Source organism: Rattus norvegicus, chromosome 8, assembly GCF_021556685.1.
Source record: "Rattus norvegicus strain SHRSP/BbbUtx chromosome 8, alternate assembly SHRSP_T2T, whole genome shotgun sequence".
NCBI lineage: Eukaryota > Metazoa > Chordata > Mammalia > Rodentia > Muridae > Rattus > Rattus norvegicus.
The window spans coordinates 112,268,574-112,287,158 of NC_141541.1; the positions used below are offsets into that span (position 1 = coordinate 112,268,574).

General features: G+C 43.9%; 1 long non-coding RNA gene and 1 pseudogene across 2 annotated transcripts; both read left to right on the plus strand.

Moving 5' to 3' along the window:
* Positions 1-946: 946 nt before the first annotated feature.
* LOC148004329 (uncharacterized) lies at positions 947-17,942 on the plus strand. Of its 2 annotated transcripts, none has more exons than XR_015628234.1 (4): positions 947-1,165; positions 2,750-2,917; positions 15,819-16,056; positions 17,548-17,942. It is a non-coding gene; the product is annotated as an uncharacterized LOC148004329 (long non-coding RNA). The 2 variants fall into 2 exon arrangements; XR_015628235.1 differs by having other exon boundaries at positions 959-1,161.
* Rpl27-ps1 (ribosomal protein L27, pseudogene 1) lies at positions 7,531-7,976 on the plus strand (annotated as a pseudogene).
* Positions 17,943-18,585: the final 643 nt, after the last annotated feature.

The window sequence follows — 18,585 nt, forward strand, 5'->3', positions numbered from 1 at the left end:
AAAACCCAACAAGTCAGGTAGGACAGGCAAACCCTTCTCTTTAACTCAGATATTCAGAACATGTTCTTACCCTTGTGGGAATTTACTCCAGCTAGACTGAGTCACGCCGCACTGCTAGAAATAAAATCCAGTTTAAACCATCTCCAGTATCTAAACTTGAATGCCATGACTCTGAAAGGACACGGAGCTTTAGAGAACCAAGGGAGGATTCTGTTGTTCAATGAAAAATAAAGAGAGAGAGCTACTGTGTTTCTCTCTGTGTGTCCAGCACCTTCCCTTCATTCCTTTCTTAACCAGCAAGGTGTGATCACCTCAGGCTCAGATTTTCTTCTAAAATACTTTCTAGGAGAATGAGGACAGGGTTGACTGGCAGGTTCTAGCTGTCACCTTGGTATGCACCATGATGTTCACCGTCCTTCCTCCATGTGTCTTCTTGACAATGCCTGAACATGGTGAGTAGCTGGGGTGTTTTTCTCCCTGATGTAGCTTCCCGGGCAGTTGGACCGGGGTGGGGGGTTGTTTGTCTCTAGTACTAGCACTCAAGAAGCTGAGGAAGGAAGATGTGGTTGGGGCCATCCTGAGCTACATAATGAATTTCAGGACGCCCTATCTCCTGCCTCAAAACAAACAAACAAACAACCCAGTTTAACATAGATAGACTGGAGGAGAAAAACCTTTTCCTCCTCAATCTCTTCTTTCACAACCATCATGGCGGCAACACAGTGTGTAGGCTACTGCCTGCTACTGATCTAATCTACTCCTCACCTCCCACTGGCCTTTCTCCCAGTAAATCTCTCAGAAAACCCAATCCTATATTGGCATTTGCTTCTCAGAGAAACATACACTCAGAGTCAAATGCAGGACTATCGGGACAGTTATCATTGCTGACATCAACGGCCTCCGTGATTGGTTGAAAAGGACCAATCAGAATTCTTCGCTGAGAGCCATCCTCAAACAGAATCTCTTGGTGGGATCCATATTAGAGGACGTGAGGGAAAAAATGTGCCTAAGGCCATATTTTCTGACAAGCAACTCTTCTGTTACTAGAAAGAGTTAGCCAAGAGATAGGAAGGAAGGGGGCTGAGAGGAAGGTAGGGACAGTACCGTGGAGGTGTGGGGCGTGATTCTGAAAACCAGCATCCGCGCTTCATGTCTGATGATGTCAGTGAGTTTTCCTATTTGAATTGTTTCAATCTCTGCTCAAGAATTATTACTCCCTTCGTAAACATCCTTTCGTGGCTTCCATCGACCCCAGCAGTGGGTCCAAATGCCCTGTATGCCAACGTTTTAAAAAATTAGATTCCTCGTACACAGGGTTTAAACTTACAAAGATAATTTCTTCCCAGACATCGTGACCACTCACCCCTGTATAAGTTCCTCCACTTCCTGCTTGTCTCCTGTCTTTCCCCAGCGCCCTTCCGCTTCCGTGTTATATCTCATAAGTAGTTTTATATTTAATGAAAAAAAGTGTAAGATCCACAAATGTTAGGAAATATTTGATATTTGTCTTTCTGAGTTGGCATGTCCCACTTAAAATTGTTTGCAGTTGTGTCCATTCTTAATGAGGTATACGTCATTCGTTTTGTGGGTGAAAAGAGGCTCTCTGTGCATCCCCTCTCTTCGGGGCTCAGGGAACATTGCAGAAGGCAGGGTAGAAAGACTGTACGAGCCAGAGGACTATGAAGACCTCCATAGTGTCCTCTGGAAGGGATAAGAATGCGCCATGACCTCTCTGTGGCTGTGGTTGCCATCACAAGGCCTGTCCCAAATCACAGTGATCAACATTTCGGCATGGGTGGGAGTAGGGCTCACAGGCCCCAACTCTTGGTCAAGGAGTTACAGGCAGCCAATGGATGCTGGGGGGGAAAATCAATTTTCTTCATGGATGTGGCCCCTGGTGGGTTGCACATGCTCCAAAATGAGAGGACAAAGAGGATCAAGCCAGGAGGGACTGGAGTGGGGTAGTGAAGGAAAGATATAATCAAAATGCATAAGTTGTAGAAAATTCTCAAAGGAAAAATGTGTCATCTCTCTACACACACTGCATTTTCTCTATCCAGTCTCCGACTGGCACAAACCTACAATGAGTCCATAACTTGGCCATTATGAATGGTGTCGTGATAGTCATAGTATGAAAGGACTTCTGTGGCCGGTTGACTTAGAGTCCTTTGGGTATCCACCCAGGGGTACATGGCCACACAGTGGTTCTACCTTCCGTTTTTATGAGGACCCCCTACAGTGGTTTCCGTACTGGCTGGACTGGTTCAGCCCAGCAGTGTTCGTGAGCTGCTTTTGTGAGGCATCCCTGCTAGCATTGTTATTTTTGTTTATGGTTACCATCCTGACTGGAGGGAGGGGACATTTCAATGGACTTTAACTGTCATTTCCCTGATAGCCAAGGATGCTGAAGACGGTTTTTATATTTTCACTGGCCACTTTATGAAGACTATCTGTTCTTTTCCTTTACCTGCTTACTGACTGGGTTGTCGGGGGAGGGGGTTTAGTTCTATGTATATTCTAGATAATAATTATCTGACAAAGATTTTTCTCATGCTGTAAGCTGCCTCTTCACTCAACTACAGTTTTCCTTGGTTGTGCCAAACATTTTTTTATTTCATGCATTCTAACATTTACTTTGAAATTTTTCCAAATTCACTGAGAATTTGCCAAAATGCCCCCACACCCTTTATCTAGACTTATCAATTCCTACGTTTTTCTTATCTTTCTTTTTTTCTATTTGTGGAACTAGGTAATGATGTATTGTTGATAATTGAACTCGTCACATTCATAAATATCTCAGCACGTATCCATCCAGAGCAAACACATCGTTTGATGTAACCACAATGCAACGCGGTGCTGAGAAAACAGAACATTGGTTTGCTATCAACCACATTAACCACAATTCATATCTCCACAGGTGAGCCAATGCTGTCCTTTATAGTAGGGGGTGACCTAGTTTGGTTTCAATTGCTGTGATAAACACCATGATCCAAAGCAGCTCAGGGAGAAAAGGGATTATTGTAGCTTATAGCTGTTGTCCATCTCGAAAGTAAGTCAGGGGCAAGAACCTGGAAGCAGGGATTGAAGCAGAAGCCATGGACGGGTGCTATTTACTGCCTTTTTACCCTGCTTTCTTATAGCACCCAGGATCATTAGCCCAGGAGTGGTGCCACCTCCAATAGGCTGCCCCACCACCACCACGTCATCATCATCATCAATCTAGAACATGCTCTACAGACCAGCCTACAGGCCAGTCTGATGGAGACATTCTCTCAACTGACATTCCCTCTTACTAGATGATTTGTGACTGTGCAAAGTTGAGGAGAGAACTAAAGAGCACCGTAATGGTGCTTGTTTAGGTCTGACTATCTCTCCCACATGCTTGTGCTAAAACGCATTCGCCAGCAATGGTATTGTAGCATCTTTAGGAGGTGACGACACCAACAGAATCCTCCAGAATGAGATCAGGGTCTTCTTAAGGAGACTGAAGGGAGCTGTCTTCCCCTTTATCACATGGAGATGGCGAAGATATCGTCACTGAAACAAGGAGCAAGCTTTCACAGAGACAACCTGCTAGCCTTTGACCTTGGTCTTCCCATCCTTGGAACTCTAAGCAATGATTTTCTGTGGTTTATAAATTACCCAATCTAAGGTGCTTTGTTACAGTAGCCTGAGAGGACCAAAACACTGCTGTGTTGTGTTGCATCGTGTTGTGTTACACAGTATCCAACCAAAGAATGATGCCCTGCTCTGAGTTGTCCTGTCTCTTTAATCTGCCTTTCTTTGTTTTTCCTTTGCCTTTCCAATACCTTGGCTTTTTTTTTTTAAAGAGTTCAGGTGAATGGTTTTACAGAATCTGCCCTCCCACCCAATTGGATTTGTCCGGTTGTTTCCTCATAATTAGATTCAGGTGACATGCTTTCAGGCCTACACTAAGGGGATGAGATGACCTCTGTGTTCACAGGCTGTTTGGAAGCCTGGCACCGTCCAGCTGTCCAGCCCTCCTCTCCTTTCCTGCTCTCTGTTCCCCACATTTCAAGTCCTAGCCAAGTATCCTGTAGATCCTGAAGATGTCTCTCTTTCCTCCCTCACTGCACTGTGTGCCTGGTGTGCCCTTCTCCCCTGCCCTCTGCTCACTTGGTCACCCATACAGGCAATCACTTTGTCCGGGAGGCTTTCCTTGATGGGAGTGGACCAGCTTACCCACATACTTGTTTAACTTCCTGTCCTTTGTTCCATGGCTCTTCAAAGTGTGGTCCTCGGATCTTTGGGATCTGAAGAGCATTTCATGCAACTCGTGGATTCAAACTATGTTCATGATAATACTCACTGTTGTCCATTTTACCTTACGTATCCGTTTCATATTCTGCATGACAAAATGGAAAGTTTGCATCGAGCACTTTGTTGAAGTCAGTGGTGGGGTCAGTGGAGACCCCAAGGAAGGACATGGGTCTGCTTAGATTTTGAGCTGGACCAGGGACTCTTTTCATGGAGTATCACTGTTAGTTGAAGGAATAATAGGCAGTTAAACTACAGTTATTTATCTGGCAGATTCTTGCTCAAAAATAAAGTAAGCTGGCATATCAAGACAGCTCACATGACCCAGAGAGATGCTCAGATGGTCTGAGGACCTCAACTCAGATCTTCAGCATGCAATCCTAGAGATAGAGGTCAGGGAGGACAAACACAGGAGGATCCATGGAGCTCACTTGTTAGTTACTCTGTGAGTTCTAGGTTCAGTGAGAGACCCTGTCTCAAGAATTAAGGTGAAAAGCAATAGAGGAAGACACCCGACACCAACTTCTATCTTCCACATACATATGTTCACATGTATACCTGCACACAGACATGCACATGCCCATGTGTACTCATACACACACATGTGCAATGCCAATATGTACATGCACATGCATACACATATGCACACATGCACATGTCTACATATACATATACATGTATACACATATGCTCACATGCACGTGTCTACATGTACATACACATATACCACACACATATGTATGCACATGTCCACATGTACACACACATACACACATGCACATGTGTCCAGATATACACACACATACACCACACATATCCATGCCCACATGTACATATACACACCACACACATATACATATATATTCACTCACACATGCATGTGCACATATGCACACACATGTAGATTGAAAGAAAGGAAGGCAATGAGCAGTCTATCACCACTGATAAAATTCCTGCATCAAATAAAAATTAGGATTCTAGAAAAATTGTATCTGCCACCACTGGCTTCACAGCTTCCTGGTACTTGATGGTTTTTCTAATTTAATCAGTGTTGTTATTAATGAACATGATTTTCAAATGTGGTATAATGAAATGTGTTAACATTGGAAAGAGCTGTACCACTCAGCAAATCAATATTTTCCTAAATGAACAATGGGTGTTGTGACAAAAATCATATGTAAAATGCAGTGAAAGTACAAGATGGCATAATGAATGTTAATGCAATTTTAAAATATGAAAACTGTATTGTAGGGTTTGTAGCTAATCTTATGAACCGATCACCTACTGAGCTTCAGTAGTACAACAAAAAGGGTTTGCACGGTTATTTGAATTGACTTTCAAGACACTTCTATTTTCCAACTACACATCTGGGAGAGGGCAGATGTTCCTCACCTACTTCACCCAAACAACTACACACACACACACACACACACACACACACACACACTCTCTCTCTCTCTCTCTCTCTCTCTCTCTCTCTCTCTCTCACATATTCCCTCACAAACTCTGTATGTGCGTGTGTGTGCACATACACGTGTGTGTGCGTGTGCATTCTTTATTGAGCTATGTCCTACAGAGATCGACAACTATGAAGCAATACCATTCTCTCCAATAACTTTCTGCTCGGGAAAATATAGGATTTCCCCCCCCCCCAGGAATGCCTTCTTCGTATCTAGCCATAATGGATTTGTCATACTGTTTTAAAGTGAATGGATAAATAACTCTCTGATTTCACATTTTAATTTCTTTTACCTTTATTTGCTGTGAGCATAGGTCAGAGGACAACTTGCAACTGTCAGCTGTCCCCTTGTGCCATGTGGGTCCTGAGGGCCAAAGTCAGGCCACCAGGCTTGGCTGCAAGTGCCTTCCCTTTCTAAGCCAGCTCTCGCCGGGTCCCAAGTTTTTATTTCTAGTGTAGTGAATATCAGTAGTTAAAACTCATATACGCAAAAGCTCATTGTGGTAGTGTCCCAGGGTCATAAGACTAAAAGAAGAGTGACAAGTCCCATGCTAGACCCTAAGTTTGTGAGGGCAGAGCTGGCTCTGCCTTGAGCACTGAATACATCTCCTCTATGGAAAGCATTTGAAACATGGACAGTACTTGTTGAAAAGGTGCATGAACGAATGAATGAATGAATGAGTGAATAAATGAATGACAACCTGAACCTCACAAGGAATTCCAGACAGAATTAAAAATCTGATTAAAAATAATAATACGGGATCAGAATCCATGAAGGATGTAAGGAAAAGGGCAAGAAATTGCATTTGGCAAACAGAACAGTGGCTAAGGCATAGTCCAAGGAGATAAATTCTGCCTCCAGTCCTTGTTGGCAAAGTCACTTTGGGCAAATCGGCTACTCTGAGTTTTATCTGATGAGTTGTGTGAACTGGTACAAGGGGCTACCTCTCTGTGCCTCTAGTTCCCTCACAGTAGTCAAATGCTCAGAGCTACACCATTGCCCACGGCAGCCACACATGTGGTAGGGTAACTAAGAAGCTAAAATTGTATCTGATTTTAATTGATTGAAGTAAAACTCTATATTTTAAATTGGTAGTACAAGTGAAACTAGAAAATAAAATTTTAGAAAGTTTTAATTTATTCCTTGACAATTTCATACATTGATCATCATCTCCATCTCAAATTTCCCCCTTCCACTCCCCAAGACACCTCTCAAAATGGGTCCCTTCCACCTCATCCACCTCATGTCCTCTGCCTTTTTTTCTTTCTTCCTTCCCTTCTCCCTCCCTCCTTCCGTTCTTTCCTTTCTTTCCCTTCCTTCCTTCCTTCCTTCCTTCCTTCCTTCCTTCCTTCCCCCCTCTCTCTTTCTTTCTTGCATTTTGTAACCCATTGAGTCCAATAAATGATGCCTACTAGGATACTGACTAATCTTATTGGAATGATCTTGTCCAGGGCACAACTGTTGTAAGTTCATGAGTGCTATGTCCACTTCGTGTCCAGCAGACAGCACTTCACAGCACTCTGGTTCTTACATCCTTTCTGCCCCCTCTTCCATGATGTTTCTTGAGCCTTGATAGGTTGGGGTTCGGGGGAGGTTGAAACCAGTATCCCAATTTTGTCAGTATTTATTTTTAGCCCTTTGACCAATTATGGGTCTCTGCATTAACGCTGCCCACTTCAGAAGCTTCTCTGGTCAAGCTGTACTAATCTATGATTATAGTCATAAATATGTAGACGGTAGTTTGATAATGTGTTTGTTTAGAAAAACAAGAGTACTTTCGGCTGGGTACCAGCTGCTTGCTGTCGGAATGGGCAAGTTCATGAAACCCGGGAAGGTGGTGCTGGTCCTGGCCAGATGCTACTCTGAACACAAGGCCATCATTGTGAAGATCAGTGATGATGGCACCTCGGACCTCCCTTACAGTCATGAGCTGGTGGCTGGAACTGACCGCTATCCCTGAAAAGTGACAGCTGCCATGGACAAGAAGAAAATCGCCAAGAGATCCAAGAAGGAATCCTTTGTGAAAGTTTCTAATGATAACCACACCATGCCCACAAGATACTATGTAGATATCCCCTTGGACAAAACTGTTGTCAACAAGGATGAGCTCCTGCTTTGAAATTCAAGGCTAGGTGAGAGGCCAAGGTCTAGTTTGAGGAGCGATACTAGACAGGGAAGAACAAATGGTTTTTCTAGAAGCTTCGATTTTAGGTATATTTTTGTTTCCATCATTAAAAATTAAAAAAGAAAATAAAAGAAAAACAACAGTAGTGGTTTCTCCCCTGAGGCCAGTGACTTCTCCTCAGTCGTGTTTTTGATCAAGTTCATGGTATCAGGCATGAATTCCCCTCTTTGGAACAGATCTGATCAAAGAGTGTTTGCTTACCCAAGTAACCTTCATGCCGCCATTACACCACTGGGTACAAGCGGTACCCAAAAGATTGGTATACAGCATCCAGTCACTGCTCAGAAATACCATCAGCTTGTCTCCTAGCAGGCTGCATTTGCACCTTCTGGCACTGTGTAAGCCAGCAAACAGAGAGTTTGGGGGTCAGTTCCAGCTTAGTTTTCTCTTTGTCCTACCACAAAAGTGTGAACATCTTCACCAATTTGGATGTTACCATACAGCTACGGTGGGATTAAAAAAAATAGAAATAGCCTTTGTTGTTTTGGGAGTGTCTGTATGCATCATGACCAGTAATTCAGAAAGAGTTCCCATGCCTGGTACCAAGGTTTCCATTCAGCAACCTAAATCTTCTGGAGAAAATGCTCGCTTGTGAAGAGAAAATTATATTTTGTACTAACTCATGTATTGAAATTCTAAGTATGTTTGGAATAACAACTTGGGTCAATTATCTACTACACTTACTGTACATTTTAGTAAAACTAAAATACAGACCATGTATTTTTAATGAAAATTAACACCTAAATTGAAGTGTGCTTAGATAAACAGTGCCTACGTCTTTTAATGACTCAATAACAGACAAAGGAATGAAAGGCCTTGTTAATAATTTTTACATTGGTTATATGCTTGCTAGCAAAATAGGTTGTTAAAAATCAGTCCCATCTATTTCTTTCCCCTTTTTAGTATGGTTATTTAAAATATAAAATTAGGGGCTGGGGATTTAGCTCAGTGGTAGAGCGCTTACCTAGGAAGCGCAAGGCCCTGGGTTCGGTCCCCAGCTCCGAAAAAAGAACCAAAAAAAAAAAGAACCAAAAAAAGAACTAAAATATAAAATTAGACAGGTGTAACACATAGTCTATCTGGACAATGGTTTATCATATTTCAAGCATCATATAAAATATAATAAGATTTATATTATTCCTGCTATTTACTCAACGTGTTTTACTTGTTACTATTGTATGTGTGTGTGATATGGGTGTGGATGTGTCATGGCATGTGGAGGTCAGAGGGCAGCTTTCTAGAGTTAGTCGATTCCTTCTGCCTATATATGAGACCCAGGGATTTAACTCGAGTCATCAGATTTGTACAGCATGCATGTTCGCCCACTTGGCCATCTTGCCAGGCCTGTATTTTTTATGATTGTAAAAAATGTTATAAAGATCAAGAGATAGTATTTGAGGCTCTTAGCATACATTAAGTGTGTGGGTGTGGGGAACTTTGCATTGGTGAATCTGAGACATTGTGGGTTCATGGAATAGTCGTGGTGGGTGATGGGCTTGGAACTCCGAGTTGGATGTGGGGGAGTGAGTAATATAAAAGTTTGGGAAGCCAGGCAGAGAAACTAGGGCTTAATTCTCTATGTAGCTGAGAGCCATTGAAGCACATGATCTGAGATGTGTTTTAGAAAGATAACTCTGACAGCGTGTATCCTCAGAAGAGGGGACGTGGGTTCTGAAAAGAATCCACAGGCATTTGGAGCTCAGTCTGCTGAGCAGGTTGGGTGATCAAGCTGGAAACGCTGTCGGGAGTCACACACTAAGTCTCAGTTTGAGTGATGAGTCTGGTTTCATGGGAGGTTTCTAATCCAGCACTGCATCTAATTCTGAAAGCTGCATGAATAGTTTTGAAAAGTGACACTGTCATTGCCTGAAATAAATCATTCTCCACAGTGACTACTGTATGCCAAGATATGTGTGTGTGTGTGTTTGTGTGTGTTTGTGTGGGTATGTGTGTGTGTGTGTATGTGTGTGTGTGGGTATGTGTGTGTGTGCATGTGTGTGTGTGTGTGTGTGTGTGTGTGTGTGTTGATGTGTTTAAGCAATCAAGCAAGTACACGGTCTTGCCCCAGTTTAGCTCTCTTGTTACAGCAGAAAACATCGTGATCTCCAAACCCTCGCTATCCTAGTTTCTTGTTTTGTATTAGTAAGCCCAGTCTTCCCAAGAAGATTCCGGATACCTATCAGGCAGACCTGGCCTGTGTGTTTGTGTGACAGGATACTATACCTTTTATTTAGCCATCTTTTATCTTGATTTATAGCTTTTGAACAGCTGTGTATGTGGTTGTATAGACCCCCAAGTGTGTCATTGCATAGTATTCCATAAATTCTAGTTATGTATGAGACTTTAGTCCACAATTCTGGAAAAGAGAGAAGCTTAACCATGTTGTGGTGCATTCTAATTAACTCTATTACAAATACTGAAGCTGAAAGGGATGGGTAAAGCCCCAGTGTGGTGGCTTCTATGGCATGTTCTGTTTTAATGTGTATTTCACAGAATATTTCCCAAGACTTAGAATCTGTAGGCATCCATTGATCCTGAGTGCACATAGTATATATGTGTTAGAATATCATACCATACCTCATACTTATTATAGTTTAACCTCTGCTTTACAAAATGAAAGAAAATGATACTTTGAGAAACTATGGCATTCCTGAAAATATTGTACAGAATGCACTTTGGAATAAAGAATTACAGTGGTCCCTGATGGTTACCCATACAGGTCCCTCTTATGGGAGTGGTGTTCTGATGTCCCAGGCTTTTTGAGAGTTGGCTGGTAACTGACAAGGCAAAGTTTGTCCCCTTCTCTAAAGCACTGCCCATGGCTGACGTTATTTACTTCCCCAAAAAGGTTATTCTCCGCCCCTAATCCACCCTATGGGCAGATGAAACACAGTCCTTTCCTCCCAGTTTGGGCCATCGGTAGAGTGTTAATTTGCACAGTTCCCTGTGGGTGAGAACAAGACTTCTCTTCACCAGAGACCACATCCCTGCTGGAATTCTTCCCCTGACCCGGCCTGACTCATTCTCTTCCCTGTGGGGTTTTTATCACAGTACATCCGGACACCTGAACATCTGCCTTGGTCTCTGTTTGTAAAACTGACATAACCATTAGGTTTAGTGAGGTGCAAGGAGTGAGGAGTGAGCTCTTCCATATCTCCATCAGACACTTATTTTGGTGATTCCAGACTCTGAATTTAAAGCTTCTTCCATTGGGTAGAAGGTATGCTGGAGGCCCTGCGGTGTGAAGGGAGTGCAAGGAGGTTAACTTCATCTTTATCTCTCCACACACACACCCCCAAGTGCTGCTGCAGGCTTCCCAGGGAGAGGGGGGGAATGAAAGAACAGCAAAGCTGCTTCTTTATGGGTTCAGTTGTAGCCTGGCTCCCGTGTCCCATGGTGGGAAGATAGCCAGATGCTGATTCAGTCTTCCCTCTGCCTTTTAAACTCCCTAGAGACACTTTGTTTTTATTTCTGTTGCTCTGATAAAATGCCACTCCCCAAGGTAACCAAAGAGAGAGGATTCATTGGGTGCTCCATTGCAGGTTACCTTCATTGTAGGGGCAGCAGGAACTTAAAACGCTAGTCATCTTACATCCATAATCAAGAACAAGGAGCAATGAATCCACGCATGCCTTCATGTGCTCGGCTCCATTTTGCTCCATTTTGCTTCAGCCCAGAGCCCAACCCACAGTGGTGGTCTCCCCTCAGTTAACCCAATTAAGAAAAATCCCTCACAGGCGTCCTCACAGGGCTTTCTAATCTAGACAATTCATCATTGAGACACCCTTCCCAAGTGATTCTAGATTGTTATAAAGTTGACAAAACTAATAGCCCACCTCTCTGTTACACACACACACACACACACACACACCAGAGTTAAGGGCGGAAGAGTGTGCTCACCGGCGGTCACTTTATGTGATGATGCTCCCCCTTTCATAACTACTGATGAACCCACTCTCAGCTCCTGTGTGTAGTGGTACCCAGCTTCTTTCTGCCCAGGTCTCCTCATCCTGGGAAGGATGCTAACACTCTGGCAGGAAGCATTTCGCCTTAAGAGTTCTGTCTCTTCCCTCCAACTCTACATAGTGACTTCCTTCCCCATATTTCCCTTCTGTTCTGCTCTCTTTGGCTACAGCTCTCTCCCACAGGTTTTCCCAAATATGTGTGAAGGTGCCTTTCCTCACAGGAGAAATTGCTAGACCATCATTCTTATGTGATCTATTGTGATACAGATGAATCTGTCTTCCCAAGGAAGCAGAAGACTAAAGTCCTGCAACAGATCTTTCTGAAATCCTTGCTGACGGTCACTCGAGTTTTCAACCTCTCTGAGTCTAACAGAACCCAACCTGTTCCGCCTCCTTTGCAATACAGGTGGTCTGCATAAAAGCCATGGCTACTGTTGTGCTGGAATATAGAGTACTTACCTCATATGCTGAACATACCTAACATCCTAATCTATAAAATGATAAGAACAGCTAAGTTTATATCGTGCTTACTAATGCATCAGATACTCTTCCAAATCTCTCCCTGAATCAAGCTGTCTCAACCCCCACACTCTCTACAGTCAGTTGCAGCTGTCATTTTTTACTTTACAGATGTTGAAAACAAGGCACAGAAGAGTCACTATTTCCAATGGATTTGGAGTTCTCAGGTGGAATCCAAACAGTAGGCCCTGGTTTATCTTCCCCAAGTGACCTCTGACTTAGCTTGTTCCACCAAGGGTGACCTTTCCACAAGGTAGCCCCTGAAACAGCCAACTATCCACTGGAATTCTCTTTACAATAGTGTATGCCTTTTCCACCTGGGTTATCTCTAAACATAACTGCCTGTCAGCAGTTGGCACACACAGAGTCACTACATTTTCCATAAGTTTTAAGAAGGATCTTGAGCTGTCTTGTGAAAAGACTCTTTTTCCAAATCAGCAATTTCCCTAGGTGATAAATGTTCCTAAACCCATATGGTCACTGGGGTGAGAACCCAGATTCCTGACTACACAGAAAGGGGCCCTCTGCCTCTGCAGTTTTGGGTTGAAGAGAAAAGATGTGCCCTTGGCCAAGGCAGCTGAGGGCCTTCCATATCACTGGGAAAACACTCGTGGCTTTCTCTCTTACTCATTTCCTTTCATCCACTCCTGACCTTGAGAAGTCTGTGGAGTTACTACGATGTGAGCCAACTTAACAGATATTACAGAAGTCATATTTTTTACTTTGAGACAAGGAGGCAGACTTAGCAGATATGGAAAACAACTTCACTTCAAATTCTGCTTCAGATAAGCAAAGGGCTAGATAAATATATACATAATATAAAATACGTGTTCTCTCTCTGTCTCTATCTCTCTCTGTGTGTCTCTCTCTCTGTCTCTCTGTCTCTGTCTCTCTCTCTGTATGTGTGTGGTATATGTGTATGTAAGTGTGTGTGAAGTGTGAGTGTGAGTGTATGGTGTGTGTGTGTGTGTTGTGTGTGTTAGGCTGTTACTATGTAGTTCAGGTTGGTCTCAGATTTGCATGCATCTTCTGCTTCAACCTTTCAAGTAGCCGAATTGAAGGTGTGAGGCACTGTACCCAGCTCAATCGTTGTTGAATATAATGCAAACTTGCATGTAGTCATCTATTTCTTGAAAGTAAATGAATATGGCCAGCATAGTTAGAAATGAAGCCAGAATTTTTGCTTTCCTAGAGTGGGAAAGCTTCACTGTGTCTCTGGACATACATGGGAGTTCTGTAGGTCTACCTGAGCAGAAACTGAATGAACTTAGGTACAACTAAAAATAGGATTTTTACCAATAAATTATATGACTCTTGAGTTCAAGTCTCTTGGCTGTCCCATAGAATATGGAGAATTCTTTCTGCTCTTGCCTGCAACATAAGGAACCTGATTTCAGAACAGTCTAGAATGGATTGTCTAACTTGCCCAAAGACTCACAGGTCAGTAGATGCCCAGAGACCTAAAACTTAGCAAGTTGTTCTTTAATACTTGTCAACAGGGATGGAAAACTCATGGGACCAGAAACAAAAGAATTGCAATACCATAGTAGATGTGAGTTGAAATTGGGAAGCACTCTATCAGTCCCAGGTCCCTGTTATGTACTAGGTCTTGTTGCCTGAGCAGGAATCAGAGAGGCAGGCAGCCAAAATCAGACTATATACAATGCCAAGGTCAAATGAACCCTTATCCCCTGTGATCTGGGACTGAAAATACCATACTGGCAACATACTCTGTTCCCAAGCCCTGTGTCGAACATCCCAAGAGAAAAGCAGAACCTTATCCCTGAGCTACATTCCCTAGAACCTACCCGATGAGTGCTTTGGGATGGTCAGAACTGGTCCCAAATACACCCATCTCCACACAGGATAACCCTCAGGATTCTCAAGGAATATAAACTTTCTAATGTCTAACAAATGGAGATAAGTGTGTTTAATCAATGGTGCTTGAGAGGACTGTGTCAGCTCTGTAGTGTGAGGTTTTCTCTGTTCCTGACTTCAGACCAGTCTAGAACTGATTCTCTAACTTGCCTTTAGGCTTGTGCACTGGCTGGTTTTGTGTGTCAATTTGACACAAGCTGAAGCTATCACAGAGAAAGGATCCTCAGTTAAGGAAATGCCTCCATGAGACCCAGCTGTAAGGCATTTTCTCAATTAGTGATCAAGGGGGGAGAACCCAGCCCATTGTGGGTGGTGCCGTCCCTGGGCTGGTGGTCTTGGGTTCTATAAGACAGCAAGCTGAGCAAGCCACGGGAAGCAAGCCAGTGAGTTACATCCCTCCGTGGCCTCTGCATCAGCTCCTGCTTCCTGACCTGCTTGAGTTCCTGTCCTGACTTCCTTTGGTGATGAACAGCAATGTGGAAGTGTAAGCTGAATAAACCCTTTCCTCCCCAACTTGCTTCTTGGTCTTGATGTTTGCGCAGGAATAGAAATCCTGACTAAGACAGCTTGGTTCAGTCAGTAGATGCCCAGAGACCATCTCTCTGTTTTATTAACTAGCAGTATATGTAGACACAATGTCATCTCTTTGCCATTTGTTGTCTGAAACCTTTCCAGCAACCCCATACACCCTCCAATATGCCTTTAACCTGAGCAAGGTAGCCTCCAATTTGCAGAAAGCAAGACAAAGTCCCCATTCTTATCACCTGCTGAAAATCTGTCCAAGATTTATCTTGGTAGGATCCAGAAAGCTTTTCCATCTCATGAACACTCATAGCTCCATACTTAATTCCAAACACAGGGCAAGGTAGTACAGTGGGAGCATCTCTGAATAGCAGCCAGGAGACACGGGTTCTGTCTCGCTTTGAGATCCTGGCCAGGCTTCATGACTATGGTAGGTACGTACATGGAGATAGTCAGAAAGAGAGCATGTCTAATTCTCATTGTTAGTGGGCACACCTGACCAGGTACAAGACACCATACATCATGGTCATTACCACCAAGTCACAGATGCAAATGGGATCCTGCTCCTCTTCTGCATGCCCAAACCTGGTGACAGTGTCCCATGTTGTGTGTGACAAATGTTGAACACTCAGAAGGTAGAGACACATAGGAATGTTTTAAGTTTTCGTTTTGACCCATGTCTATGCTTCATATGCTATCACGTTTTACTGTGGATAATATAAGGGCTCCTTGATTTGTATAAGATTAATAGTGGAGTAAGTGTTGCTCTAATCATCAAATACACAATAGAATGACAATCTTACTTCTCAGAATTTATGGTGGAACATGATTAGAAAGATCCAAACAGAATCACTCAAAAATGACTTCCTTGCTTCAAAAGCACTCCATGTAGATGTTGAGCCCATACTTGAGTCAGATGCTAATCCTCGTGTTTCTTCCTCTGAGAATGATGGGAAGGAAAATCTGATGTGGTCTTTTCTTGTGTTCCCTCCTCCTGTGCCGCCACCCAAGATCCTGCTCATCCCATGAGCCATGGCGCTATGGTGCTCAGCAGGCCTCGAGTGTCCTTGGCAACATGAATTCAACTACCATCTCCTAGCAACCTCCTCAAATGCTGTCCTAAAGACATTTCACAGCTAGCAGGGGAGATGCCAAAGACAAAGGGGAGAGATTACAGTTGGAGGAAGAAAGAAAGCCGTGCTCAGGAGCCAGAGCGAACTGAAGAATGGTCTAAAAAGCCTCCTTGGAAGTAAGACCGCAGTGGGGACTCACCACAGACTGCAGTGGGGACTCACCACAGACTGCAGTGGGGACTCACCACAGACTGCAGTGGGGACTCACCACAGACCGCAGTGGGGACTCACCACAGACCGCAGTGGGGACACACCACAGACTGCAGTGGGGACACACCACAGCACAAGTACACTGCACATTACATCTTCTATGGAACTTCCGTAATGACAAGAGGCGAGGAAGAAAGCATCAGATTGGGCTCCTGGCTCCTTCATTCATCTGGGAGACCTTATGATAGTTAGGCTCTTTGGGAAGCACTTTGACAGCCACAATGTATGGAGTGATGTATATATTATGTACACACATGAACTTGAACTCGCCCACCACAAACATTCAGACAATGGTTAGTGCTTATGCCTAATGTGTCAAGTTACCATCTAGCTGTTCCTCCAGCTTTTCAACCTTTGTGTCTTTAAGACCTCATTAGCCTTTATTTGCCCTCTAACCTTCCACCTTCAATGCCTGGTCAGCTCAGGAAACCACTAGACTCACATCACCTTGACTATAAAACGGAACCTCTTGATATTTTGTTGTACTGTCCATAGCCACAGACAGCTAACTTACATCAGCACTATGCAGGTTCCTTTTACAGGAAGGTGTAGGGACACTGGTAGCACAGACTCTCATCTTTGATTACCTGACCCCTGTCTGTGGTTTGACCCTCCCCTTTCCCAGTCACCATCCATAGGAGTCTTTCTAGAGCACAGTCACTTCCTTTTCAAATGCAAAGGCCGCTTCCCTGGAGTTGTTTATCCCATACAATCAGCCTTGTAATCCTTCACAAGGTAACTTCTACCCAAACTGTAAGACAAGTCCTCCATGAAGGAGCAGTAGAAACTCCCCTAGTTAGCCTCACCACCCCACACATCCTTACTGTAAACGCTCATTCTTTTAAACTGAATCCTCCACCTGAGCCAAGATATGCATCATGTACCTGGGAGAAGGTGTGAGAGCTGGGTTCCTGGTTCAGTGGTAGACTGCTTGCTTGCTTAGCATGCAGAAGGCTACTGGTTCAATCCCCTAGCACCAGGAGAAGAGAGCCTAGAAGAGGAAGGGAGGGGAAGGGAGGTAGGGAAAAGGAAAGACCTATTACCTAGCAGAATGGTGGACCCATGTTAGCTACTTAAAAACTTTAATGCATTAATATTTTCTCTGGCTCCAGAAGTATCATTGATCCAGAGCAGAGCATCTAAATCTGTTTGAGGGCAAACAGGTAGGTAGCCATAGAAGCCCCGCACCCTAGGCACGGGCTAGGGCTTTGGGCTGCAGCTGTATGTGGCCGACAGTGCACTGAGGCAGTTGGGGGCCGATGCTGACACAAGGCCTTTGAAGCTGAGCTCTTTTGACAGGCATCTCTTTCTAAGCAAAAACCATACATGGCAGATGCTGCATTAAGGTAATTATTTTATACAAATGTAATCGATTTCTCTGTCTGCTTTCTTTCCAGCAAATAATTCTACACAAGGCAAAGCTGAACGCGTTGGCTCGACCAGATAGATGCCTTCTTCTGGGACGGCAAAAGAAATGCTCTGGAGATCTTGCCAGAAATCTCCAGATATCACTGTATCTTCACACAGTATACAATGTTGGTCCGATTTCATTGGCTCCCACCTCCACTACCATCTCACTTCTCTTGCAAATCCTCCCCTGCTCTAGGCTCTATCCCTCCCACCCGCAAAATGAAGATGGGTTAGATTTATCTCTCGGATATAATCTTAGCCCTTACATTTTAATGTTTCTGGACGCTTCGTCCTGCTTTATATCTGATCTCTTGAAAAGTCAATAGGTGGTACTGAAAAGTTGGCAAAATAAATTAATTTGGGGATTATTCTTCATACAAAACTAATCTTGTTTTGCTTTATCGGATTTGCTATACCCCCTGGCTTCTTTGCAATGGATTTGATTACAGTGTTTGACTTGCGGAGCCGACCTGTGGTACAACACTGAGTTTCACAACAAGTCCCGTGACTGGTGGTACCAAATACAAAATAAGAACACCAAGCCCTGATTTGAAAATTAGCAAGAGATTCAGATATTGAGAGTAGAGAATCAACCAAGACAGGGCCTTGTGTGGGAGCCAGGCCCTGAGCCACTGCCAGCCCTCTTCCTCTGGACCGGTCTCCATAACCTTGGTTAGGCAATTGAAGTGTCTATTAGAAGTAAATATGCATGATCATTTCCCTCAAACACTGTGCTCAAAGGAAACCTGACGATGAGGACTAGAAATGTATAGGAGAGGGGCACGGATGCCAAAGTTGGACCAGGATCTAAGCTCCTACAGGGAAAACCCTGCCTGAAACCTGCCTGCAGGGTGGGGTGGGGGCGTGGGAGAGTGTGTGGCTGGACACACTAGATAAGGATGGATCATTTCCCTGGACTGCCTGGCCCCACAGTCCCCCCCCACCCCCCCCAAACAAGGGTCCTTGGTTTTGACCTTGGAAGTCTGTGGCTCTGTGCTTACTTTCCAACCCCAAGGCTCATCCCC